Source organism: Medicago sativa, chromosome 2, assembly GCF_051527215.1.
Source record: "Medicago sativa cultivar Bolivia chromosome 2, Bolivia_mono, whole genome shotgun sequence".
NCBI classification, from domain to species: Eukaryota; Viridiplantae; Streptophyta; class Magnoliopsida; order Fabales; family Fabaceae; genus Medicago; species Medicago sativa.
In genome coordinates this window covers 50,095,967-50,114,458 of record NC_140750.1, presented here as the reverse complement: position 1 = coordinate 50,114,458, position 18,492 = coordinate 50,095,967, and the positions used below count along the sequence as shown (strand labels likewise).

The 18,492-nt window shown below is 36.2% G+C and overlaps 58 non-coding genes across 58 annotated transcripts; all 58 read left to right on the top strand.

Moving 5' to 3' along the window:
- Window positions 1-86: 86 nt before the first annotated feature.
- LOC146947756 (5S ribosomal RNA) lies at window positions 87-205 on the top strand. The gene has a single exon (XR_015029913.1). It is a non-coding gene; the product is annotated as a 5S ribosomal RNA (ribosomal RNA).
- Window positions 206-405: 200 nt separating this feature from the next.
- Window positions 406-524, top strand: LOC146947755 (5S ribosomal RNA). Its single transcript, XR_015029912.1, has one exon. It is a non-coding gene; the product is annotated as a 5S ribosomal RNA (ribosomal RNA).
- A 200-nt stretch (window positions 525-724) lies between these two features.
- LOC146947754 (5S ribosomal RNA) lies at window positions 725-843 on the top strand. Its single transcript, XR_015028959.1, has one exon. It is a non-coding gene; the product is annotated as a 5S ribosomal RNA (ribosomal RNA).
- Window positions 844-1,041: 198 nt separating this feature from the next.
- Window positions 1,042-1,160, top strand: LOC146947753 (5S ribosomal RNA). Its single transcript, XR_015029911.1, has one exon. It is a non-coding gene; the product is annotated as a 5S ribosomal RNA (ribosomal RNA).
- Window positions 1,161-1,358: 198 nt separating this feature from the next.
- LOC146947752 (5S ribosomal RNA) lies at window positions 1,359-1,477 on the top strand. Its single transcript, XR_015029910.1, has one exon. It is a non-coding gene; the product is annotated as a 5S ribosomal RNA (ribosomal RNA).
- A 198-nt stretch (window positions 1,478-1,675) lies between these two features.
- Window positions 1,676-1,794, top strand: LOC146947751 (5S ribosomal RNA). The gene has a single exon (XR_015028911.1). It is a non-coding gene; the product is annotated as a 5S ribosomal RNA (ribosomal RNA).
- A 197-nt stretch (window positions 1,795-1,991) lies between these two features.
- Window positions 1,992-2,110, top strand: LOC146947750 (5S ribosomal RNA). Its single transcript, XR_015029286.1, has one exon. It is a non-coding gene; the product is annotated as a 5S ribosomal RNA (ribosomal RNA).
- A 198-nt stretch (window positions 2,111-2,308) lies between these two features.
- LOC146947749 (5S ribosomal RNA) lies at window positions 2,309-2,427 on the top strand. Its single transcript, XR_015028859.1, has one exon. It is a non-coding gene; the product is annotated as a 5S ribosomal RNA (ribosomal RNA).
- Window positions 2,428-2,627: 200 nt separating this feature from the next.
- Window positions 2,628-2,746, top strand: LOC146947748 (5S ribosomal RNA). The gene has a single exon (XR_015029909.1). It is a non-coding gene; the product is annotated as a 5S ribosomal RNA (ribosomal RNA).
- Window positions 2,747-2,944: 198 nt separating this feature from the next.
- On the top strand, window positions 2,945-3,063 carry LOC146947747 (5S ribosomal RNA). Its single transcript, XR_015029908.1, has one exon. It is a non-coding gene; the product is annotated as a 5S ribosomal RNA (ribosomal RNA).
- A 198-nt stretch (window positions 3,064-3,261) lies between these two features.
- Window positions 3,262-3,380, top strand: LOC146947746 (5S ribosomal RNA). Its single transcript, XR_015029907.1, has one exon. It is a non-coding gene; the product is annotated as a 5S ribosomal RNA (ribosomal RNA).
- A 198-nt stretch (window positions 3,381-3,578) lies between these two features.
- Window positions 3,579-3,697, top strand: LOC146947745 (5S ribosomal RNA). The gene has a single exon (XR_015029906.1). It is a non-coding gene; the product is annotated as a 5S ribosomal RNA (ribosomal RNA).
- A 200-nt stretch (window positions 3,698-3,897) lies between these two features.
- On the top strand, window positions 3,898-4,016 carry LOC146947744 (5S ribosomal RNA). The gene has a single exon (XR_015028910.1). It is a non-coding gene; the product is annotated as a 5S ribosomal RNA (ribosomal RNA).
- A 198-nt stretch (window positions 4,017-4,214) lies between these two features.
- LOC146947743 (5S ribosomal RNA) lies at window positions 4,215-4,333 on the top strand. Its single transcript, XR_015028984.1, has one exon. It is a non-coding gene; the product is annotated as a 5S ribosomal RNA (ribosomal RNA).
- Window positions 4,334-4,531: 198 nt separating this feature from the next.
- Window positions 4,532-4,650, top strand: LOC146947742 (5S ribosomal RNA). The gene has a single exon (XR_015029905.1). It is a non-coding gene; the product is annotated as a 5S ribosomal RNA (ribosomal RNA).
- A 200-nt stretch (window positions 4,651-4,850) lies between these two features.
- On the top strand, window positions 4,851-4,969 carry LOC146947741 (5S ribosomal RNA). The gene has a single exon (XR_015028909.1). It is a non-coding gene; the product is annotated as a 5S ribosomal RNA (ribosomal RNA).
- A 198-nt stretch (window positions 4,970-5,167) lies between these two features.
- Window positions 5,168-5,286, top strand: LOC146947740 (5S ribosomal RNA). Its single transcript, XR_015028983.1, has one exon. It is a non-coding gene; the product is annotated as a 5S ribosomal RNA (ribosomal RNA).
- A 198-nt stretch (window positions 5,287-5,484) lies between these two features.
- Window positions 5,485-5,603, top strand: LOC146947739 (5S ribosomal RNA). The gene has a single exon (XR_015029903.1). It is a non-coding gene; the product is annotated as a 5S ribosomal RNA (ribosomal RNA).
- A 200-nt stretch (window positions 5,604-5,803) lies between these two features.
- Window positions 5,804-5,922, top strand: LOC146947738 (5S ribosomal RNA). The gene has a single exon (XR_015029185.1). It is a non-coding gene; the product is annotated as a 5S ribosomal RNA (ribosomal RNA).
- Window positions 5,923-6,120: 198 nt separating this feature from the next.
- LOC146947737 (5S ribosomal RNA) lies at window positions 6,121-6,239 on the top strand. The gene has a single exon (XR_015029179.1). It is a non-coding gene; the product is annotated as a 5S ribosomal RNA (ribosomal RNA).
- Window positions 6,240-6,436: 197 nt separating this feature from the next.
- LOC146947736 (5S ribosomal RNA) lies at window positions 6,437-6,555 on the top strand. Its single transcript, XR_015029902.1, has one exon. It is a non-coding gene; the product is annotated as a 5S ribosomal RNA (ribosomal RNA).
- A 198-nt stretch (window positions 6,556-6,753) lies between these two features.
- On the top strand, window positions 6,754-6,872 carry LOC146947735 (5S ribosomal RNA). The gene has a single exon (XR_015029901.1). It is a non-coding gene; the product is annotated as a 5S ribosomal RNA (ribosomal RNA).
- Window positions 6,873-7,072: 200 nt separating this feature from the next.
- Window positions 7,073-7,191, top strand: LOC146947734 (5S ribosomal RNA). The gene has a single exon (XR_015029184.1). It is a non-coding gene; the product is annotated as a 5S ribosomal RNA (ribosomal RNA).
- Window positions 7,192-7,389: 198 nt separating this feature from the next.
- Window positions 7,390-7,508, top strand: LOC146947733 (5S ribosomal RNA). Its single transcript, XR_015029178.1, has one exon. It is a non-coding gene; the product is annotated as a 5S ribosomal RNA (ribosomal RNA).
- Window positions 7,509-7,705: 197 nt separating this feature from the next.
- On the top strand, window positions 7,706-7,824 carry LOC146947732 (5S ribosomal RNA). The gene has a single exon (XR_015029158.1). It is a non-coding gene; the product is annotated as a 5S ribosomal RNA (ribosomal RNA).
- A 198-nt stretch (window positions 7,825-8,022) lies between these two features.
- LOC146947731 (5S ribosomal RNA) lies at window positions 8,023-8,140 on the top strand. Its single transcript, XR_015029327.1, has one exon. It is a non-coding gene; the product is annotated as a 5S ribosomal RNA (ribosomal RNA).
- A 198-nt stretch (window positions 8,141-8,338) lies between these two features.
- Window positions 8,339-8,457, top strand: LOC146947730 (5S ribosomal RNA). Its single transcript, XR_015029900.1, has one exon. It is a non-coding gene; the product is annotated as a 5S ribosomal RNA (ribosomal RNA).
- Window positions 8,458-8,655: 198 nt separating this feature from the next.
- On the top strand, window positions 8,656-8,774 carry LOC146947729 (5S ribosomal RNA). Its single transcript, XR_015028982.1, has one exon. It is a non-coding gene; the product is annotated as a 5S ribosomal RNA (ribosomal RNA).
- A 198-nt stretch (window positions 8,775-8,972) lies between these two features.
- On the top strand, window positions 8,973-9,091 carry LOC146947728 (5S ribosomal RNA). The gene has a single exon (XR_015029899.1). It is a non-coding gene; the product is annotated as a 5S ribosomal RNA (ribosomal RNA).
- A 200-nt stretch (window positions 9,092-9,291) lies between these two features.
- Window positions 9,292-9,410, top strand: LOC146947727 (5S ribosomal RNA). Its single transcript, XR_015029183.1, has one exon. It is a non-coding gene; the product is annotated as a 5S ribosomal RNA (ribosomal RNA).
- Window positions 9,411-9,608: 198 nt separating this feature from the next.
- Window positions 9,609-9,727, top strand: LOC146947726 (5S ribosomal RNA). The gene has a single exon (XR_015029176.1). It is a non-coding gene; the product is annotated as a 5S ribosomal RNA (ribosomal RNA).
- Window positions 9,728-9,925: 198 nt separating this feature from the next.
- LOC146947725 (5S ribosomal RNA) lies at window positions 9,926-10,044 on the top strand. Its single transcript, XR_015029896.1, has one exon. It is a non-coding gene; the product is annotated as a 5S ribosomal RNA (ribosomal RNA).
- A 197-nt stretch (window positions 10,045-10,241) lies between these two features.
- LOC146947724 (5S ribosomal RNA) lies at window positions 10,242-10,360 on the top strand. Its single transcript, XR_015029895.1, has one exon. It is a non-coding gene; the product is annotated as a 5S ribosomal RNA (ribosomal RNA).
- A 198-nt stretch (window positions 10,361-10,558) lies between these two features.
- LOC146947723 (5S ribosomal RNA) lies at window positions 10,559-10,677 on the top strand. The gene has a single exon (XR_015029894.1). It is a non-coding gene; the product is annotated as a 5S ribosomal RNA (ribosomal RNA).
- Window positions 10,678-10,874: 197 nt separating this feature from the next.
- On the top strand, window positions 10,875-10,993 carry LOC146947722 (5S ribosomal RNA). Its single transcript, XR_015029893.1, has one exon. It is a non-coding gene; the product is annotated as a 5S ribosomal RNA (ribosomal RNA).
- Window positions 10,994-11,190: 197 nt separating this feature from the next.
- On the top strand, window positions 11,191-11,309 carry LOC146947721 (5S ribosomal RNA). Its single transcript, XR_015029892.1, has one exon. It is a non-coding gene; the product is annotated as a 5S ribosomal RNA (ribosomal RNA).
- Window positions 11,310-11,507: 198 nt separating this feature from the next.
- Window positions 11,508-11,626, top strand: LOC146947720 (5S ribosomal RNA). The gene has a single exon (XR_015029890.1). It is a non-coding gene; the product is annotated as a 5S ribosomal RNA (ribosomal RNA).
- Window positions 11,627-11,826: 200 nt separating this feature from the next.
- On the top strand, window positions 11,827-11,945 carry LOC146947719 (5S ribosomal RNA). Its single transcript, XR_015029182.1, has one exon. It is a non-coding gene; the product is annotated as a 5S ribosomal RNA (ribosomal RNA).
- A 198-nt stretch (window positions 11,946-12,143) lies between these two features.
- LOC146947718 (5S ribosomal RNA) lies at window positions 12,144-12,262 on the top strand. Its single transcript, XR_015029175.1, has one exon. It is a non-coding gene; the product is annotated as a 5S ribosomal RNA (ribosomal RNA).
- A 197-nt stretch (window positions 12,263-12,459) lies between these two features.
- LOC146947717 (5S ribosomal RNA) lies at window positions 12,460-12,578 on the top strand. Its single transcript, XR_015028943.1, has one exon. It is a non-coding gene; the product is annotated as a 5S ribosomal RNA (ribosomal RNA).
- A 198-nt stretch (window positions 12,579-12,776) lies between these two features.
- LOC146947716 (5S ribosomal RNA) lies at window positions 12,777-12,895 on the top strand. The gene has a single exon (XR_015029889.1). It is a non-coding gene; the product is annotated as a 5S ribosomal RNA (ribosomal RNA).
- A 198-nt stretch (window positions 12,896-13,093) lies between these two features.
- Window positions 13,094-13,212, top strand: LOC146947715 (5S ribosomal RNA). Its single transcript, XR_015029888.1, has one exon. It is a non-coding gene; the product is annotated as a 5S ribosomal RNA (ribosomal RNA).
- Window positions 13,213-13,412: 200 nt separating this feature from the next.
- Window positions 13,413-13,531, top strand: LOC146947714 (5S ribosomal RNA). Its single transcript, XR_015029261.1, has one exon. It is a non-coding gene; the product is annotated as a 5S ribosomal RNA (ribosomal RNA).
- A 278-nt stretch (window positions 13,532-13,809) lies between these two features.
- On the top strand, window positions 13,810-13,928 carry LOC146947713 (5S ribosomal RNA). The gene has a single exon (XR_015029246.1). It is a non-coding gene; the product is annotated as a 5S ribosomal RNA (ribosomal RNA).
- Window positions 13,929-14,126: 198 nt separating this feature from the next.
- Window positions 14,127-14,245, top strand: LOC146947712 (5S ribosomal RNA). The gene has a single exon (XR_015029887.1). It is a non-coding gene; the product is annotated as a 5S ribosomal RNA (ribosomal RNA).
- Window positions 14,246-14,445: 200 nt separating this feature from the next.
- LOC146947711 (5S ribosomal RNA) lies at window positions 14,446-14,564 on the top strand. The gene has a single exon (XR_015029886.1). It is a non-coding gene; the product is annotated as a 5S ribosomal RNA (ribosomal RNA).
- A 198-nt stretch (window positions 14,565-14,762) lies between these two features.
- On the top strand, window positions 14,763-14,881 carry LOC146947710 (5S ribosomal RNA). The gene has a single exon (XR_015029885.1). It is a non-coding gene; the product is annotated as a 5S ribosomal RNA (ribosomal RNA).
- Window positions 14,882-15,082: 201 nt separating this feature from the next.
- Window positions 15,083-15,201, top strand: LOC146947709 (5S ribosomal RNA). The gene has a single exon (XR_015029884.1). It is a non-coding gene; the product is annotated as a 5S ribosomal RNA (ribosomal RNA).
- A 198-nt stretch (window positions 15,202-15,399) lies between these two features.
- LOC146947708 (5S ribosomal RNA) lies at window positions 15,400-15,518 on the top strand. The gene has a single exon (XR_015029883.1). It is a non-coding gene; the product is annotated as a 5S ribosomal RNA (ribosomal RNA).
- A 197-nt stretch (window positions 15,519-15,715) lies between these two features.
- LOC146947707 (5S ribosomal RNA) lies at window positions 15,716-15,834 on the top strand. The gene has a single exon (XR_015029882.1). It is a non-coding gene; the product is annotated as a 5S ribosomal RNA (ribosomal RNA).
- A 198-nt stretch (window positions 15,835-16,032) lies between these two features.
- On the top strand, window positions 16,033-16,151 carry LOC146947706 (5S ribosomal RNA). Its single transcript, XR_015029881.1, has one exon. It is a non-coding gene; the product is annotated as a 5S ribosomal RNA (ribosomal RNA).
- Window positions 16,152-16,349: 198 nt separating this feature from the next.
- On the top strand, window positions 16,350-16,468 carry LOC146947705 (5S ribosomal RNA). The gene has a single exon (XR_015029879.1). It is a non-coding gene; the product is annotated as a 5S ribosomal RNA (ribosomal RNA).
- A 200-nt stretch (window positions 16,469-16,668) lies between these two features.
- On the top strand, window positions 16,669-16,787 carry LOC146947704 (5S ribosomal RNA). The gene has a single exon (XR_015029120.1). It is a non-coding gene; the product is annotated as a 5S ribosomal RNA (ribosomal RNA).
- A 198-nt stretch (window positions 16,788-16,985) lies between these two features.
- Window positions 16,986-17,104, top strand: LOC146947703 (5S ribosomal RNA). The gene has a single exon (XR_015029878.1). It is a non-coding gene; the product is annotated as a 5S ribosomal RNA (ribosomal RNA).
- Window positions 17,105-17,304: 200 nt separating this feature from the next.
- On the top strand, window positions 17,305-17,423 carry LOC146947702 (5S ribosomal RNA). Its single transcript, XR_015029877.1, has one exon. It is a non-coding gene; the product is annotated as a 5S ribosomal RNA (ribosomal RNA).
- A 198-nt stretch (window positions 17,424-17,621) lies between these two features.
- LOC146947701 (5S ribosomal RNA) lies at window positions 17,622-17,740 on the top strand. The gene has a single exon (XR_015029876.1). It is a non-coding gene; the product is annotated as a 5S ribosomal RNA (ribosomal RNA).
- A 201-nt stretch (window positions 17,741-17,941) lies between these two features.
- Window positions 17,942-18,060, top strand: LOC146947700 (5S ribosomal RNA). Its single transcript, XR_015029875.1, has one exon. It is a non-coding gene; the product is annotated as a 5S ribosomal RNA (ribosomal RNA).
- Window positions 18,061-18,258: 198 nt separating this feature from the next.
- LOC146947699 (5S ribosomal RNA) lies at window positions 18,259-18,377 on the top strand. Its single transcript, XR_015029874.1, has one exon. It is a non-coding gene; the product is annotated as a 5S ribosomal RNA (ribosomal RNA).
- Window positions 18,378-18,492: the final 115 nt, after the last annotated feature.

Below are 18,492 nucleotides of genomic sequence, written 5' to 3'. Positions count from 1 at the left end.
CTCTATTCGTTAATTAACGTAATTTGACGTCTTTTTTGAAAAATAAACTTAGAAATGCATATATACAATTACAACGCTTTACTTTCAGGTGCGATCATACCAGCACTAATGCACCGGATCCCATCAGAACTCCGCAGTTAAGCGTGCTTGGGCGAGAGTAGTACTAGGATGGGTGACCTCCTGGGAAGTCCTTGTGTTGCACCTCTTTTTGCCAAAATTTCGTGTTCTTTTTGTTAATTAGCGTAATTTTACGTCGTTTTTGAAAATTAAACTTCGATTGTATTTCATTTTTTTTCGTTAATTAACGCAACCTAAAACTCTATTCGTTAATTAACGTAATTTGACGTCTTTTTTGAAAAATAAACTTAGAAATGCATATATATACAATTACAACGCTTTACTTTCAGGTGCGATCATACCAGCACTAATGCACCGGATCCCATCAGAACTCCGCAGTTAAGCGTGCTTGGGCGAGAGTAGTACTAGGATGGGTGACCTCCTGGGAAGTCCTTGTGTTGCACCTCTTTTTGCCAAAATTTCGTGTTCTTTTTGTTAATTAGCGTAATTTTACGTCGTTTTTGAAAATTAAACTTCGATTGTATTTCATTTTTTTTCGTTAATTAACGCAACCTAAAACTCTATTCGTTAATTAACGTAATTTGACGTCTTTTTTGAAAAATAAACTTAGAAATGCATATATATACAATTACAACGCTTTACTTTCAGGTGCGATCATACCAGCACTAATGCACCGGATCCCATCAGAACTCTGCAGTTAAGCGTGCTTGGGCGAGAGTAGTACTAGGATGGGTGACCTCCTGGGAAGTCCTTGTGTTGCACCTCTTTTTGCCAAAATTTCGTGTTCTTTTTGTTAATTAGCGTAATTTTACGTCGTTTTTGAAAATTAAACTTCGATTGTATTTCATTTTTTTTCGTTAATTAACGCAACCTAAAACTCTATTCGTTAATTAACGTAATTTGACGTCTTTTTTGAAAAATAAACTTAGAAATGCATATATACAATTACAACGCTTTACTTTCAGGTGCGATCATACCAGCACTAATGCACCGGATCCCATCAGAACTCCGCAGTTAAGCGTGCTTGGGCGAGAGTAGTACTAGGATGGGTGACCTCCTGGGAAGTCCTTGTGTTGCACCTCTTTTTGCCAAAATTTCGTGTTCTTTTTGTTAATTAGCGTAATTTTACGTCGTTTTTGAAAATTAAACTTCGATTGTATTTCATTTTTTTTCGTTAATTAACGCAACCTAAAACTCTATTCGTTAATTAACGTAATTTGACGTCTTTTTTGAAAAATAAACTTAGAAATGCATATATACAATTACAACGCTTTACTTTCAGGTGCGATCATACCAGCACTAATGCACCGGATCCCATCAGAACTCCGCAGTTAAGCGTGCTTGGGCGAGAGTAGTACTAGGATGGGTGACCTCCTGGGAAGTCCTTGTGTTGCACCTCTTTTTGCCAAAATTTCGTGTTCTTTTTGTTAATTAGCGTAATTTTACGTCGTTTTTGAAAATTAAACTTCGATTGTATTTCATTTTTTTTCGTTAATTAACGCAACCTAAAACTCTATTCGTTAATTAACGTAATTTGACGTCTTTTTTGAAAAATAAACTTAGAAATGCATATATACAATTACAACGCTTTACTTTCAGGTGCGATCATACCAGCACTAATGCACCGGATCCCATCAGAACTCCGCAGTTAAGCGTGCTTGGGCGAGAGTAGTACTAGGATGGGTGACCTACTGGGAAGTCCTTGTGTTGCACCTCTTTTTGCCAAAATTTCGTGTTCTTTTTGTTAATTAGCGTAATTTTACGTCGTTTTTGAAAATTAAACTTCGATTGTATTTCATTTTTTTCGTTAATTAACGCAACCTAAAACTCTATTCGTTAATTAACGTAATTTGACGTCTTTTTTGAAAAATAAACTTAGAAATGCATATATACAATTACAACGCTTTACTTTCAGGTGCGATCATACCAGCTCTAATGCACCGGATCCCATCAGAACTCCGCAGTTAAGCGTGCTTGGGAGAGAGTAGTACTAGGATGGGTGACCTCCTGGGAAGTCCTTGTGTTGCACCTCTTTTTGCCAAAATTTCGTGTTCTTTTTGTTAATTAGCGTAATTTTACGTCGTTTTTGAAAATTAAACTTCGATTGTATTTCATTTTTTTTCGTTAATTAACGCAACCTAAAACTCTATTCGTTAATTAACGTAATTTGACGTCTTTTTTGAAAAATAAACTTAGAAATGCATATATACAATTACAACGCTTTACTTTCAGGTGCGATCATACCAGCACTAATGCACCGGATCCCATCAGAACTCCGCAGTTAAGCGTGCTTGGGCGAGAGTAGTACTAGGATGGGTGACCTCCTGGGAAGTCCTTGTGTTGCACTTCTTTTTGCCAAAATTTCGTGTTCTTTTTGTTAATTAGCGTAATTTTACGTCGTTTTTGAAAATTAAACTTCGATTGTATTTCATTTTTTTTCGTTAATTAACGCAACCTAAAACTCTATTCGTTAATTAACGTAATTTGACGTCTTTTTTGAAAAATAAACTTAGAAATGCATATATATACAATTACAACGCTTTACTTTCAGGTGCGATCATACCAGCACTAATGCACCGGATCCCATCAGAACTCCGCAGTTAAGCGTGCTTGGGCGAGAGTAGTACTAGGATGGGTGACCTCCTGGGAAGTCCTTGTGTTGCACCTCTTTTTGCCAAAATTTCGTGTTCTTTTTGTTAATTAGCGTAATTTTACGTCGTTTTTGAAAATTAAACTTCGATTGTATTTCATTTTTTTTCGTTAATTAACGCAACCTAAAACTCTATTCGTTAATTAACGTAATTTGACGTCTTTTTTGAAAAATAAACTTAGAAATGCATATATACAATTACAACGCTTTACTTTCAGGTGCGATCATACCAGCACTAATGCACCGGATCCCATCAGAACTCCGCAGTTAAGCGTGCTTGGGCGAGAGTAGTACTAGGATGGGTGACCTCCTGGGAAGTCCTTGTGTTGCACCTCTTTTTGCCAAAATTTCGTGTTCTTTTTGTTAATTAGCGTAATTTTACGTCGTTTTTGAAAATTAAACTTCGATTGTATTTCATTTTTTTTCGTTAATTAACGCAACCTAAAACTCTATTCGTTAATTAACGTAATTTGACGTCTTTTTTGAAAAATAAACTTAGAAATGCATATATACAATTACAACGCTTTACTTTCAGGTGCGATCATACCAGCACTAATGCACCGGATCCCATCAGAACTCCGCAGTTAAGCGTGCTTGGGCGAGAGTAGTACTAGGATGGGTGACCTCCTGGGAAGTCCTTGTGTTGCACCTCTTTTTGCCAAAATTTCGTGTTCTTTTTGTTAATTAGCGTAATTTTACGTCGTTTTTGAAAATTAAACTTCGATTGTATTTCATTTTTTTTCGTTAATTAACGCAACCTAAAACTCTATTCGTTAATTAACGTAATTTGACGTCTTTTTTGAAAAATAAACTTAGAAATGCATATATACAATTACAACGCTTTACTTTCAGGTGCGATCATACCAGCACTAATGCACCGGATCCCATCAGAACTCCGCAGTTAAGCGTGCTTGGGCGAGAGTAGTACTAGGATGGGTGACCTCCTGGGAAGTCCTTGTGTTGCACCTCTTTTTGCCAAAATTTCGTGTTCTTTTTGTTAATTAGCGTAATTTTACGTCGTTTTTGAAAATTAAACTTCGATTGTATTTCATTTTTTTTCGTTAATTAACGCAACCTAAAACTCTATTCGTTAATTAACGTAATTTGACGTCTTTTTTGAAAAATAAACTTAGAAATGCATATATATACAATTACAACGCTTTACTTTCAGGTGCGATCATACCAGCACTAATGCACCGGATCCCATCAGAACTCCGCAGTTAAGCGTGCTTGGGCGAGAGTAGTACTAGGATGGGTGACCTACTGGGAAGTCCTTGTGTTGCACCTCTTTTTGCCAAAATTTCGTGTTCTTTTTGTTAATTAGCGTAATTTTACGTCGGTTTTGAAAATTAAACTTCGATTGTATTTCATTTTTTTTCGTTAATTAACGCAACCTAAAACTCTATTCGTTAATTAACGTAATTTGACGTCTTTTTTGAAAAATAAACTTAGAAATGCATATATACAATTACAACGCTTTACTTTCAGGTGCGATCATACCAGCTCTAATGCACCGGATCCCATCAGAACTCCGCAGTTAAGCGTGCTTGGGCGAGAGTAGTACTAGGATGGGTGACCTCCTGGGAAGTCCTTGTGTTGCACCTCTTTTTGCCAAAATTTCGTGTTCTTTTTGTTAATTAGCGTAATTTTACGTCGTTTTTGAAAATTAAACTTCGATTGTATTTCATTTTTTTTCGTTAATTAACGCAACCTAAAACTCTATTCGTTAATTAACGTAATTTGACGTCTTTTTTGAAAAATAAACTTAGAAATGCATATATACAATTACAACGCTTTACTTTCAGGTGCGATCATACCAGCACTAATGCACCGGATCCCATCAGAACTCCGCAGTTAAGCGTGCTTGGGCGAGAGTAGTACTAGGATGGGTGACCTCCTGGGAAGTCCTTGTGTTGCACCTCTTTTTGCCAAAATTTCGTGTTCTTTTTGTTAATTAGCGTAATTTTACGTCGTTTTTGAAAATTAAACTTCGATTGTATTTCATTTTTTTTCGTTAATTAACGCAACCTAAAACTCTATTCGTTAATTAACGTAATTTGACGTCTTTTTTGAAAAATAAACTTAGAAATGCATATATATACAATTACAACGCTTTACTTTCAGGTGCGATCATACCAGCACTAATGCACCGGATCCCATCAGAACTCCGCAGTTAAGCGTGCTTGGGCGAGAGTAGTACTAGGATGGGTGACCTACTGGGAAGTCCTTGTGTTGCACCTCTTTTTGCCAAAATTTCGTGTTCTTTTTGTTAATTAGCGTAATTTTACGTCGGTTTTGAAAATTAAACTTCGATTGTATTTCATTTTTTTTCGTTAATTAACGCAACCTAAAACTCTATTCGTTAATTAACGTAATTTGACGTCTTTTTTGAAAAATAAACTTAGAAATGCATATATACAATTACAACGCTTTACTTTCAGGTGCGATCATACCAGCTCTAATGCACCGGATCCCATCAGAACTCCGCAGTTAAGCGTGCTTGGGCGAGAGTAGTACTAGGATGGGTGACCTCCTGGGAAGTCCTTGTGTTGCACCTCTTTTTGCCAAAATTTCGTGTTCTTTTTGTTAATTAGCGTAATTTTACGTCGTTTTTGAAAATTAAACTTCGATTGTATTTCATTTTTTTTCGTTAATTAACGCAACCTAAAACTCTATTCGTTAATTAACGTAATTTGACGTCTTTTTTGAAAAATAAACTTAGAAATGCATATATACAATTACAACGCTTTACTTTCAGGTGCGATCATACCAGCACTAATGCACCGGATCCCATCAGAACTCCGCAGTTAAGCGTGCTTGGGCGAGAGTAGTACTAGGATGGGTGACCTCCTGGGAAGTCCTTGTGTTGCACCTCTTTTTGCCAAAATTTCGTGTTCTTTTTGTTAATTAGCGTAATTTTACGTCGTTTTTGAAAATTAAACTTCGATTGTATTTCATTTTTTTTCGTTAATTAACGCAACCTAAAACTCTATTCGTTAATTAACGTAATTTGACGTCTTTTTTGAAAAATAAACTTAGAAATGCATATATATACAATTACAACGCTTTACTTTCAGGTGCGATCATACCAGCACTAATGCACCGGATCCCATCAGAACTCCGCAGTTAAGCGTGCTTGGGCGAGAGTAGTACTAGGATGGGTGACCTCCTGGGCAGTCCTTGTGTTGCACCTCTTTTTGCCAAAATTTCGTGTTCTTTTTGTTAATTAGCGTAATTTTACGTCGTTTTTGAAAATTAAACTTCGATTGTATTTCATTTTTTTTCGTTAATTAACGCAACCTAAAACTCTATTCGTTAATTAACGTAATTTGACGTCTTTTTTGAAAAATAAACTTAGAAATGCATATATAAAATTACAACGCTTTACTTTCAGGTGCGATCATACCAGCACTAATGCACCGGATCCCATCAGAACTCCGCAGTTAAGCGTGCTTAGGCGAGAGTAGTACTAGGATGGGTGACCTCCTGGGAAGTCCTTGTGTTGCACCTCTTTTTGCCAAAATTTCGTGTTCTTTTTGTTAATTAGCGTAATTTTACGTCGTTTTTGAAAATTAAACTTCGATTGTATTTCATTTTTTTCGTTAATTAACGCAACCTAAAACTCTATTCGTTAATTAACGTAATTTGACGTCTTTTTTGAAAAATAAACTTAGAAATGCATATATACAATTACAACGCTTTACTTTCAGGTGCGATCATACCAGCACTAATGCACCGGATCCCATCAGAACTCCGCAGTTAAGCGTGCTTGGGCGAGAGTAGTACTAGGATGGGTGACCTCCTGGGAAGTCCTTGTGTTGCACCTCTTTTTGCCAAAATTTCGTGTTCTTTTTGTTAATTAGCGTAATTTTACGTCGTTTTTGAAAATTAAACTTCGATTGTATTTCATTTTTTTTCGTTAATTAACGCAACCTAAAACTCTATTCGTTAATTAACGTAATTTGACGTCTTTTTTGAAAAATAAACTTAGAAATGCATATATACAATTACAACGCTTTACTTTCAGGTGCGATCATACCAGCACTAATGCACCGGATCCCATCAGAACTCCGCAGTTAAGCGTGCTTGGGCGAGAGTAGTACTAGGATGGGTGACCTCCTGGGAAGTCCTTGTGTTGCACCTCTTTTTGCCAAAATTTCGTGTTCTTTTTGTTAATTAGCGTAATTTTACGTCGTTTTTGAAAATTAAACTTCGATTGTATTTCATTTTTTTTCGTTAATTAACGCAACCTAAAACTCTATTCGTTAATTAACGTAATTTGACGTCTTTTTTGAAAAATAAACTTAGAAATGCATATATATACAATTACAACGCTTTACTTTCAGGTGCGATCATACCAGCACTAATGCACCGGATCCCATCAGAACTCCGCAGTTAAGCGTGCTTGGGCGAGAGTAGTACTAGGATGGGTGACCTCCTGGGCAGTCCTTGTGTTGCACCTCTTTTTGCCAAAATTTCGTGTTCTTTTTGTTAATTAGCGTAATTTTACGTCGTTTTTGAAAATTAAACTTCGATTGTATTTCATTTTTTTTCGTTAATTAACGCAACCTAAAACTCTATTCGTTAATTAACGTAATTTGACGTCTTTTTTGAAAAATAAACTTAGAAATGCATATATAAAATTACAACGCTTTACTTTCAGGTGCGATCATACCAGCACTAATGCACCGGATCCCATCAGAACTCCGCAGTTAAGCGTGCTTAGGCGAGAGTAGTACTAGGATGGGTGACCTCCTGGGAAGTCCTTGTGTTGCACCTCTTTTTGCCAAAATTTCGTGTTCTTTTTGTTAATTAGCGTAATTTTACGTCGTTTTTGAAAATTAAACTTCGATTGTATTTCATTTTTTTCGTTAATTAACGCAACCTAAAACTCTATTCGTTAATTAACGTAATTTGACGTCTTTTTTGAAAAATAAACTTAGAAATGCATATATACAATTACAACGCTTTACTTTCAGGTGCGATCATACCAGCACTAATGCACCGGATCCCATCAGAACTCCGCAGTTAAGCGTGCTTGGCCGAGAGTAGTACTAGGATGGGTGACCTCCTGGGAAGTCCTTGTGTTGCACCTCTTTTTGCCAAAATTTCGTGTTCTTTTTGTTAATTAGCGTAATTTTACGTCGTTTTTGAAAATTAAACTTCGATTGTATTTCATTTTTTTTCGTTAATTAACGCAACCTAAAACTCTATTCGTTAATTAACGTAATTTGACGTCTTTTTTGAAAAATAAACTTAGAAATGCATATATACAATTACAACGCTTTACTTTCAGGTGCGATCATACCAGCACTAATGCACCGGATCCCATCAGAACTCCGCAGTTAAGCGTGCTTGGGCGAGAGTAGTACTAGGATGGGTGACCTCCTGGGAAGTCCTTGTGTGCACCTCTTTTTGCCAAAATTTCGTGTTCTTTTTGTTAATTAGCGTAATTTTACGTCGTTTTTGAAAATTAAACTTCGATTGTATTTCATTTTTTTTCGTTAATTAACGCAACCTAAAACTCTATTCGTTAATTAACGTAATTTGACGTCTTTTTTGAAAAATAAACTTAGAAATGCATATATACAATTACAACGCTTTACTTTCAGGTGCGATCATACCAGCACTAATGCACCGGATCCCATCAGAACTCCGCAGTTAAGCGTGCTTGGGCGAGAGTAGTACTAGGATGGGTGACCTCCTGGGAAGTCCTTGTGTTGCACCTCTTTTTGCCAAAATTTCGTGTTCTTTTTGTTAATTAGCGTAATTTTACGTCGGTTTTGAAAATTAAACTTCGATTGTATTTCATTTTTTTTCGTTAATTAACGCAACCTAAAACTCTATTCGTTAATTAACGTAATTTGACGTCTTTTTTGAAAAATAAACTTAGAAATGCATATATACAATTACAACGCTTTACTTTCAGGTGCGATCATACCAGCTCTAATGCACCGGATCCCATCAGAACTCCGCAGTTAAGCGTGCTTGGGCGAGAGTAGTACTAGGATGGGTGACCTCCTGGGAAGTCCTTGTGTTGCACCTCTTTTTGCCAAAATTTCGTGTTCTTTTTGTTAATTAGCGTAATTTTACGTCGTTTTTGAAAATTAAACTTCGATTGTATTTCATTTTTTTTCGTTAATTAACGCAACCTAAAACTCTATTCGTTAATTAACGTAATTTGACGTCTTTTTTGAAAAATAAACTTAGAAATGCATATATACAATTACAACGCTTTACTTTCAGGTGCGATCATACCAGCACTAATGCACCGGATCCCATCAGAACTCCGCAGTTAAGCGTGCTTGGGCGAGAGTAGTACTAGGATGGGTGACCTCCTGGGAAGTCCTTGTGTTGCACCTCTTTTTGCCAAAATTTCGTGTTCTTTTTGTTAATTAGCGTAATTTTACGTCGTTTTTGAAAATTAAACTTCGATTGTATTTCATTTTTTTTCGTTAATTAACGCAACCTAAAACTCTATTCGTTAATTAACGTAATTTGACGTCTTTTTTGAAAAATAAACTTAGAAATGCATATATATACAATTACAACGCTTTACTTTCAGGTGCGATCATACCAGCACTAATGCACCGGATCCCATCAGAACTCCGCAGTTAAGCGTGCTTGGGCGAGAGTAGTACTAGGATGGGTGACCTCCTGGGCAGTCCTTGTGTTGCACCTCTTTTTGCCAAAATTTCGTGTTCTTTTTGTTAATTAGCGTAATTTTACGTCGTTTTTGAAAATTAAACTTCGATTGTATTTCATTTTTTTTCGTTAATTAACGCAACCTAAAACTCTATTCGTTAATTAACGTAATTTGACGTCTTTTTTGAAAAATAAACTTAGAAATGCATATATAAAATTACAACGCTTTACTTTCAGGTGCGATCATACCAGCACTAATGCACCGGATCCCATCAGAACTCCGCAGTTAAGCGTGCTTAGGCGAGAGTAGTACTAGGATGGGTGACCTCCTGGGAAGTCCTTGTGTTGCACCTCTTTTTGCCAAAATTTCGTGTTCTTTTTGTTAATTAGCGTAATTTTACGTCGTTTTTGAAAATTAAACTTCGATTGTATTTCATTTTTTTTCGTTAATTAACGCAACCTAAAACTCTATTCGTTAATTAACGTAATTTGACGTCTTTTTTGAAAAATAAACTTAGAAATGCATATATACAATTACAACGCTTTACTTTCAGGTGCGATCATACCAGCACTAATGCACCGGATCCCATCAGAACTCCGCAGTTAAGCGTGCTTGGGCGAGAGTAGTACTAGGATGGGTGACCTCCTGGGAAGTCCTTGTGTTGCACCTCTTTTTGCCAAAATTTCGTGTTCTTTTTGTTAATTAGCGTAATTTTACGTCGTTTTTGAAAATTAAACTTCGATTGTATTTCATTTTTTTCGTTAATTAACGCAACCTAAAACTCTATTCGTTAATTAACGTAATTTGACGTCTTTTTTGAAAAATAAACTTAGAAATGCATATATACAATTACAACGCTTTACTTTCAGGTGCGATCATACCAGCACTAATGCACCGGATCCCATCAGAACTCCGCAGTTAAGCGTGCTTGGGCGAGAGTAGTACTAGGATGGGTGACCTCCTGGGAAGTCCTTGTGTTGCACCTCTTTTTGCCAAAATTTCGTGTTCTTTTTGTTAATTAGCGTAATTTTACGTCGTTTTTGAAAATTAAACTTCGATTGTATTTCATTTTTTTTCGTTAATTAACGCAACCTAAAACTCTATTCGTTAATTAACGTAATTTGACGTCTTTTTTGAAAAATAAACTTAGAAATGCATATATACAATTACAACGCTTTACTTTCAGGTGCGATCATACCAGCACTAATGCACCGGATCCCATCAGAACTCCGCAGTTAAGCGTGCTTGGGCGAGAGTAGTACTAGGATGGGTGACCTCCTGGGAAGTCCTTGTGTTGCACCTCTTTTTGCCAAAATTTCGTGTTCTTTTTGTTAATTAGCGTAATTTTACGTCGTTTTTGAAAATTAAACTTCGATTGTATTTCATTTTTTTCGTTAATTAACGCAACCTAAAACTCTATTCGTTAATTAACGTAATTTGACGTCTTTTTTGAAAAATAAACTTAGAAATGCATATATACAATTACAACGCTTTACTTTCAGGTGCGATCATACCAGCACTAATGCACCGGATCCCATCAGAACTCCGCAGTTAAGCGTGCTTGGGCGAGAGTAGTACTAGGATGGGTGACCTCCTGGGAAGTCCTTGTGTTGCACCTCTTTTTGCCAAAATTTCGTGTTCTTTTTGTTAATTAGCGTAATTTTACGTCGTTTTTGAAAATTAAACTTCGATTGTATTTCATTTTTTTCGTTAATTAACGCAACCTAAAACTCTATTCGTTAATTAACGTAATTTGACGTCTTTTTTGAAAAATAAACTTAGAAATGCATATATACAATTACAACGCTTTACTTTCAGGTGCGATCATACCAGCACTAATGCACCGGATCCCATCAGAACTCCGCAGTTAAGCGTGCTTGGGCGAGAGTAGTACTAGGATGGGTGACCTCCTGGGAAGTCCTTGTGTTGCACCTCTTTTTGCCAAAATTTCGTGTTCTTTTTGTTAATTAGCGTAATTTTACGTCGTTTTTGAAAATTAAACTTCGATTGTATTTCATTTTTTTTCGTTAATTAACGCAACCTAAAACTCTATTCGTTAATTAACGTAATTTGACGTCTTTTTTGAAAAATAAACTTAGAAATGCATATATACAATTACAACGCTTTACTTTCAGGTGCGATCATACCAGCACTAATGCACCGGATCCCATCAGAACTCCGCAGTTAAGCGTGCTTGGGCGAGAGTAGTACTAGGATGGGTGACCTCCTGGGAAGTCCTTGTGTTGCACCTCTTTTTGCCAAAATTTCGTGTTCTTTTTGTTAATTAGCGTAATTTTACGTCGTTTTTGAAAATTAAACTTCGATTGTATTTCATTTTTTTTCGTTAATTAACGCAACCTAAAACTCTATTCGTTAATTAACGTAATTTGACGTCTTTTTTGAAAAATAAACTTAGAAATGCATATATATACAATTACAACGCTTTACTTTCAGGTGCGATCATACCAGCACTAATGCACCGGATCCCATCAGAACTCCGCAGTTAAGCGTGCTTGGGCGAGAGTAGTACTAGGATGGGTGACCTCCTGGGCAGTCCTTGTGTTGCACCTCTTTTTGCCAAAATTTCGTGTTCTTTTTGTTAATTAGCGTAATTTTACGTCGTTTTTGAAAATTAAACTTCGATTGTATTTCATTTTTTTTCGTTAATTAACGCAACCTAAAACTCTATTCGTTAATTAACGTAATTTGACGTCTTTTTTGAAAAATAAACTTAGAAATGCATATATAAAATTACAACGCTTTACTTTCAGGTGCGATCATACCAGCACTAATGCACCGGATCCCATCAGAACTCCGCAGTTAAGCGTGCTTAGGCGAGAGTAGTACTAGGATGGGTGACCTCCTGGGAAGTCCTTGTGTTGCACCTCTTTTTGCCAAAATTTCGTGTTCTTTTTGTTAATTAGCGTAATTTTACGTCGTTTTTGAAAATTAAACTTCGATTGTATTTCATTTTTTTCGTTAATTAACGCAACCTAAAACTCTATTCGTTAATTAACGTAATTTGACGTCTTTTTTGAAAAATAAACTTAGAAATGCATATATACAATTACAACGCTTTACTTTCAGGTGCGATCATACCAGCACTAATGCTCCGGATCCCATCAGAACTCCGCAGTTAAGCGTGCTTGGGCGAGAGTAGTACTAGGATGGGTGACCTCCTGGGAAGTCCTTGTGTTGCACCTCTTTTTGCCAAAATTTCGTGTTCTTTTTGTTAATTAGCGTAATTTTACGTCGTTTTTGAAAATTAAACTTCGATTGTATTTCATTTTTTTTCGTTAATTAACGCAACCTAAAACTCTATTCGTTAATTAACGTAATTTGACGTCTTTTTTGAAAAATAAACTTAGAAATGCATATATACAATTACAACGCTTTACTTTCAGGTGCGATCATACCAGCACTAATGCACCGGATCCCATCAGAACTCCGCAGTTAAGCGTGCTTGGGCGAGAGTAGTACTAGGATGGGTGACCTCCTGGGAAGTCCTTGTGTTGCACCTCTTTTTGCCAAAATTTCGTGTTCTTTTTGTTAATTAGCGTAATTTTACGTCGTTTTTGAAAATTAAACTTCGATTGTATTTCATTTTTTTTCGTTAATTAACGCAACCTAAAACTCTATTCGTTAATTAACGTAATTTGACGTCTTTTTTGAAAAATAAACTTAGAAATGCATATATACAATTACAACGCTTTACTTTCAGGTGCGATCATACCAGCACTAATGCACCGGATCCCATCAGAACTCCGCAGTTAAGCGTGCTTGGGCGAGAGTAGTACTAGGATGGGTGACCTCCTGGGAAGTCCTTGTGTTGCACCTCTTTTTGCCAAAATTTCGTGTTCTTTTTGTTAATTAGCGTAATTTTACGTCGTTTTTGAAAATTAAACTTCGATTGTATTTCATTTTTTTTCGTTAATTAACGCAACCTAAAACTCTATTCGTTAATTAACGTAATTTGACGTCTTTTTTGAAAAATAAACTTAGAAATGCATATATATACAATTACAACGCTTTACTTTCACGTGCGATCATACCAGCACTAATGCACCGGATCCCATCAGAACTCCGCAGTTAAGCGTGCTTGGGCGAGAGTAGTACTAGGATGGGTGACCTACTGGGAAGTCCTTGTGTTGCACCTCTTTTTGCCAAAATTTCGTGTTCTTTTTGTTAATTAGCGTAATTTATGGGTGACCTACTGGGAAGTCCTTGTGTTGCACCTCTTTTTGCCAAAATTTCGTGTTCTTTTTGTTAATTAGCGTAATTTTACGTCGTTTTTGAAAATTAAACTTCGATTGTATTTCATTTTTTTCGTTAATTAACGCAACCTAAAACTCTATTCGTTAATTAACGTAATTTGACGTCTTTTTTGAAAAATAAACTTAGAAATGCATATATACAATTACAACGCTTTACTTTCAGGTGCGATCATACCAGCTCTAATGCACCGGATCCCTTCAGAACTCCGCAGTTAAGCGTGCTTGGGCGAGAGTAGTACTAGGATGGGTGACCTCCTGGGAAGTCCTTGTGTTGCACCTCTTTTTGCCAAAATTTCGTGTTCTTTTTGTTAATTAGCGTAATTTTACGTCGTTTTTGAAAATTAAACTTCGATTGTATTTCATTTTTTTTCGTTAATTAACGCAACCTAAAACTCTATTCGTTAATTAACGTAATTTGACGTCTTTTTTGAAAAATAAACTTAGAAATGCATATATACAATTACAACGCTTTACTTTCAGGTGCGATCATACCAGCACTAATGCACCGGATCCCATCAGAACTCCGCAGTTAAGCGTGCTTGGGCGAGAGTAGTACTAGGATGGGTGACCTCCTGGGAAGTCCTTGTGTTGCACCTCTTTTTGCCAAAATTTCGTGTTCTTTTTGTTAATTAGCGTAATTTTACGTCGTTTTTGAAAATTAAACTTCGATTGTATTTCATTTTTTTTCGTTAATTAACGCAACCTAAAACTCTATTCGTTAATTAACGTAATTTGACGTCTTTTTTGAAAAATAAACTTAGAAATGCATATATATACAATTACAACGCTTTACTTTCAGGTGCGATCATACCAGCACTAATGCACCGGATCCCATCAGAACTCCGCAGTTAAGCGTGCTTGGGCGAGAGTAGTACTAGGATGGGTGACCTCCTGGGAAGTCCTTGTGTTGCACCTCTTTTTGCCAAAATTTCGTGTTCTTTTTGTTAATTAGCGTAATTTTACGTCGTTTTTGAAAATTAAACTTCGATTGTATTTCATTTTTTTTCGTTAATTAACGCAACCTAAAACTCTATTCGTTAATTAACGTAATTTGACGTCTTTTTTGAAAAATAAACTTAGAAATGCATATATACAATTACAACGCTTTACTTTCAGGTGCGATCATACCAGCACTAATGCACCGGATCCCATCAGAACTCCGCAGTTAAGCGTGCTTGGGCGAGAGTAGTACTAGGATGGGTGACCTCCTGGGAAGTCCTTGTGTTGCACCTCTTTTTGCCAAAATTTCGTGTTCTTTTTGTTAATTAGCGTAATTTTACGTCGTTTTTGAAAATTAAACTTCGATTGTATTTCATTTTTTTTTCGTTAATTAACGCAACCTAAAACTCTATTCGTTAATTAACGTAATTTGACGTCTTTTTTGAAAAATAAACTTAGAAATGCATATATATACAATTACAACGCTTTACTTTCAGGTGCGATCATACCAGCACTAATGCACCGGATCCCATCAGAACTCCGCAGTTAAGCGTGCTTGGGCGAGAGTAGTACTAGGATGGGTGACCTCCTGGGAAGTCCTTGTGTTGCACCTCTTTTTGCCAAAATTTCGTGTTCTTTTTGTTAATTAGCGTAATTTTACGTCGTTTTTGAAAATTAAACTTCGATTGTATTTCATTTTTTTTCGTTAATTAACGCAACCTAAAACTCTATTCGTTAATTAACGTAATTTGACGTCTTTTTTGAAAAATAAACTTAGAAATGCATATATAAAATTACAACGCTTTACTTTCAGGTGCGATCATACCAGCACTAATGCACCGGATCCCATCAGAACTCCGCAGTTAAGCGTGCTTGGGCGAGAGTAGTACTAGGATGGGTGACCTCCTGGGAAGTCCTTGTGTTGCACCTCTTTTTGCCAAAATTTCGTGTTCTTTTTGTTAATTAGCGTAATTTTACGTCGTTTTTGAAAATTAAACTTCGATTGTATTTCATTTTTTTCGTTAATTAACGCAACCTAAAACTCTATTCGTTAATTAACGTAATTTGACGTCTTTTTTGAAAAATAAACTTAGAAATGCATATATACAATTACAACGCTTTACTTTCAGGTGCGATCATACCAGCACTAATGCACCGGATCCCATCAGAACTCCGCAGTTAAGCGTGCTTGGGCGAGAGTAGTACTAGGATGGGTGACCTCCTGGGAAGTCCTTGTGTTGCACCTCTTTTTGCCAAAATTTCGTGTTCTTTTTGTTAATTAGCGTAATTTTACGTCGTTTTTGAAAATTAAACTTCGATTGTATTTCATTTTTTTTCGTTAATTAACGCAACCTAAAACTCTATTCGTTAATTAACGTAATTTGACGTCTTTTTTGAAAAATAAACTTAGAAATGCATATATACAATTACAACGCTTTACTTTCAGGTGCGATCATACCAGCACTAATGCACCGGATCCCATCAGAACTCCGCAGTTAAGCGTGCTTGGGCGAGAGTAGTACTAGGATGGGTGACCTCCTGGGAAGTCCTTGTGTTGCACCTCTTTTTGGCAAAATTTCGTGTTCTTTTTGTTAATTAGCGTAATTTTACGTCGTTTTTGAAAATTAAACTTCGATTGTATTTCATTTTTTTTCGTTAATTAACGCAACCTAAAACTCTATTCGTTAATTAACGTAATTTGACGTCTTTTTTGAAAAATAAACTTAGAAATGCATATATACAATTACAACGCTTTACTTTCAGGTGCGATCATACCAGCACTAATGCACCGGATCCCATCAGAACTCCGCAGTTAAGCGTGCTTGGGCGAGAGTAGTACTAGGATGGGTGACCTCCTGGGAAGTCCTTGTGTTGCACCTCTTTTTGCCAAAATTTCGTGTTCTTTTTGTTAATTAGCGTAATTTTACGTCGTTTTTGAAAATTAAACTTCGATTGTATTTCATTTTTTTTCGTTAATTAACGCAACCTAAAACTCTATTCGTTAATTAACGTAATTTGACGTCTTTTTTGAAAAATAAACTTAGAAATGCATATATATACAATTACAACGCTTTACTTTCACGTGCGATCATACCAGCACTAATGCACCGGATCCCATCAGAACTCCGCAGTTAAGCGTGCTTGGGCGAGAGTAGTACTAGGATGGGTGACCTCCTGGGAAGTCCTTGTGTTGCACCTCTTTTTGCCAAAATTTCGTGTTCTTTTTGTTAATTAGCGTAATTTTACGTCGTTTTTGAAAATTAAACTTCGATTGTATTTCATTTTTTTTCGTTAATTAACGCAACCTAAAACTCTATTCGTTAATTAACGTAATTTGACGTCTTTTTTGAAAAATAAACTTAGAAATGCATATATACAATTACAACGCTTTACTTTCAGGTGCGATCATACCAGCACTAATGCACCGGATCCCATCAGAACTCCGCAGTTAAGCGTGCTTGGGCGAGAGTAGTACTAGGATGGGTGACCTCCTGGGAAGTCCTTGTGTTGCACCTCTTTTTGCCAAAATTTCGTGTTCTTTTTGTTAATTAGCGTAATTTTACGTCGTTTTTGAAAATTAAACTTCGATTGTATTTCATTTTTTTTCGTTAATTAACGCAACCTAAAACTCTATTCGTTAATTAACGTAATTTGACGTCTTTTTTGAAAAATAAACTTAGAAATGCATATATATACAATTACAACGCTTTACTTTCAGGTGCGATCATACCAGCACTAATGCACCGGATCCCATCAGAACTCCGCAGTTAAGCGTGCTTGGGCGAGAGTAGTACTAGGATGGGTGACCTCCTGGGAAGTCCTTGTGTTGCACCTCTTTTTGCCAAAATTTCGTGTTCTTTTTGTTAATTAGCGTAATTTTACGTCGTTTTTGAAAATTAAACTTCGATTGTATTTCATTTTTTTTCGTTAATTAACGCAACCTAAAACTCTATTCGTTAATTAACGTAATTTGACGTCTTTTTTGAAAAATAAACTTAGAAATGCATATATACAATTACAACGCTTTACTTTCAGGTGCGATCATACCAGCACTAATGCACCGGATCCCATCAGAACTCCGCAGTTAAGCGTGCTTGGGCGAGAGTAGTACTAGGATGGGTGACCTCCTGGGAAGTCCTTGTGTTGCACCTCTTTTTGCCAAAATTTCGTGTTCTTTTTGTTAATTAGCGTAATTTTACGTCGTTTTTGAAAATTAAACTTCGATTGTATTTCATTTTTTTTTCGTTAATTAACGCAACCTAAAACTCTATTCGTTAATTAACGTAATTTGACGTCTTTTTTGAAAAATAAACTTAGAAATGCATATATATACAATTACAACGCTTTACTTTCAGGTGCGATCATACCAGCACTAATGCACCGGATCCCATCAGAACTCCGCAGTTAAGCGTGCTTGGGCGAGAGTAGTACTAGGATGGGTGACCTCCTGGGAAGTCCTTGTGTTGCACCTCTTTTTGCCAAAATTTCGTGTTCTTTTTGTTAATTAGCGTAATTTTACGTCGTTTTTGAAAATTAAACTTCGATTGTATTTCATTTTTTTTCGTTAATTAACGCAACCTAAAACTCTATTCGTTAATTAACGTAATTTGACGTCTTTTTTGAAAAATAAACTTAGAAATGCATATATAAAATTACAACGCTTTACTTTCAGGTGCGATCATACCAGCACTAATGCACCGGATCCCATCAGAACTCCGCAGTTAAGCGTGCTTGGGCGAGAGTAGTACTAGGATGGGTGACCTCCTGGGAAGTCCTTGTGTTGCACCTCTTTTTGCCAAAATTTCGTGTTCTTTTTGTTAATTAGCGTAATTTTACGTCGTTTTTGAAAATTAAACTTCGATTGTATTTCATTTTTTTCGTTAATTAACGCAACCTAAAACTCT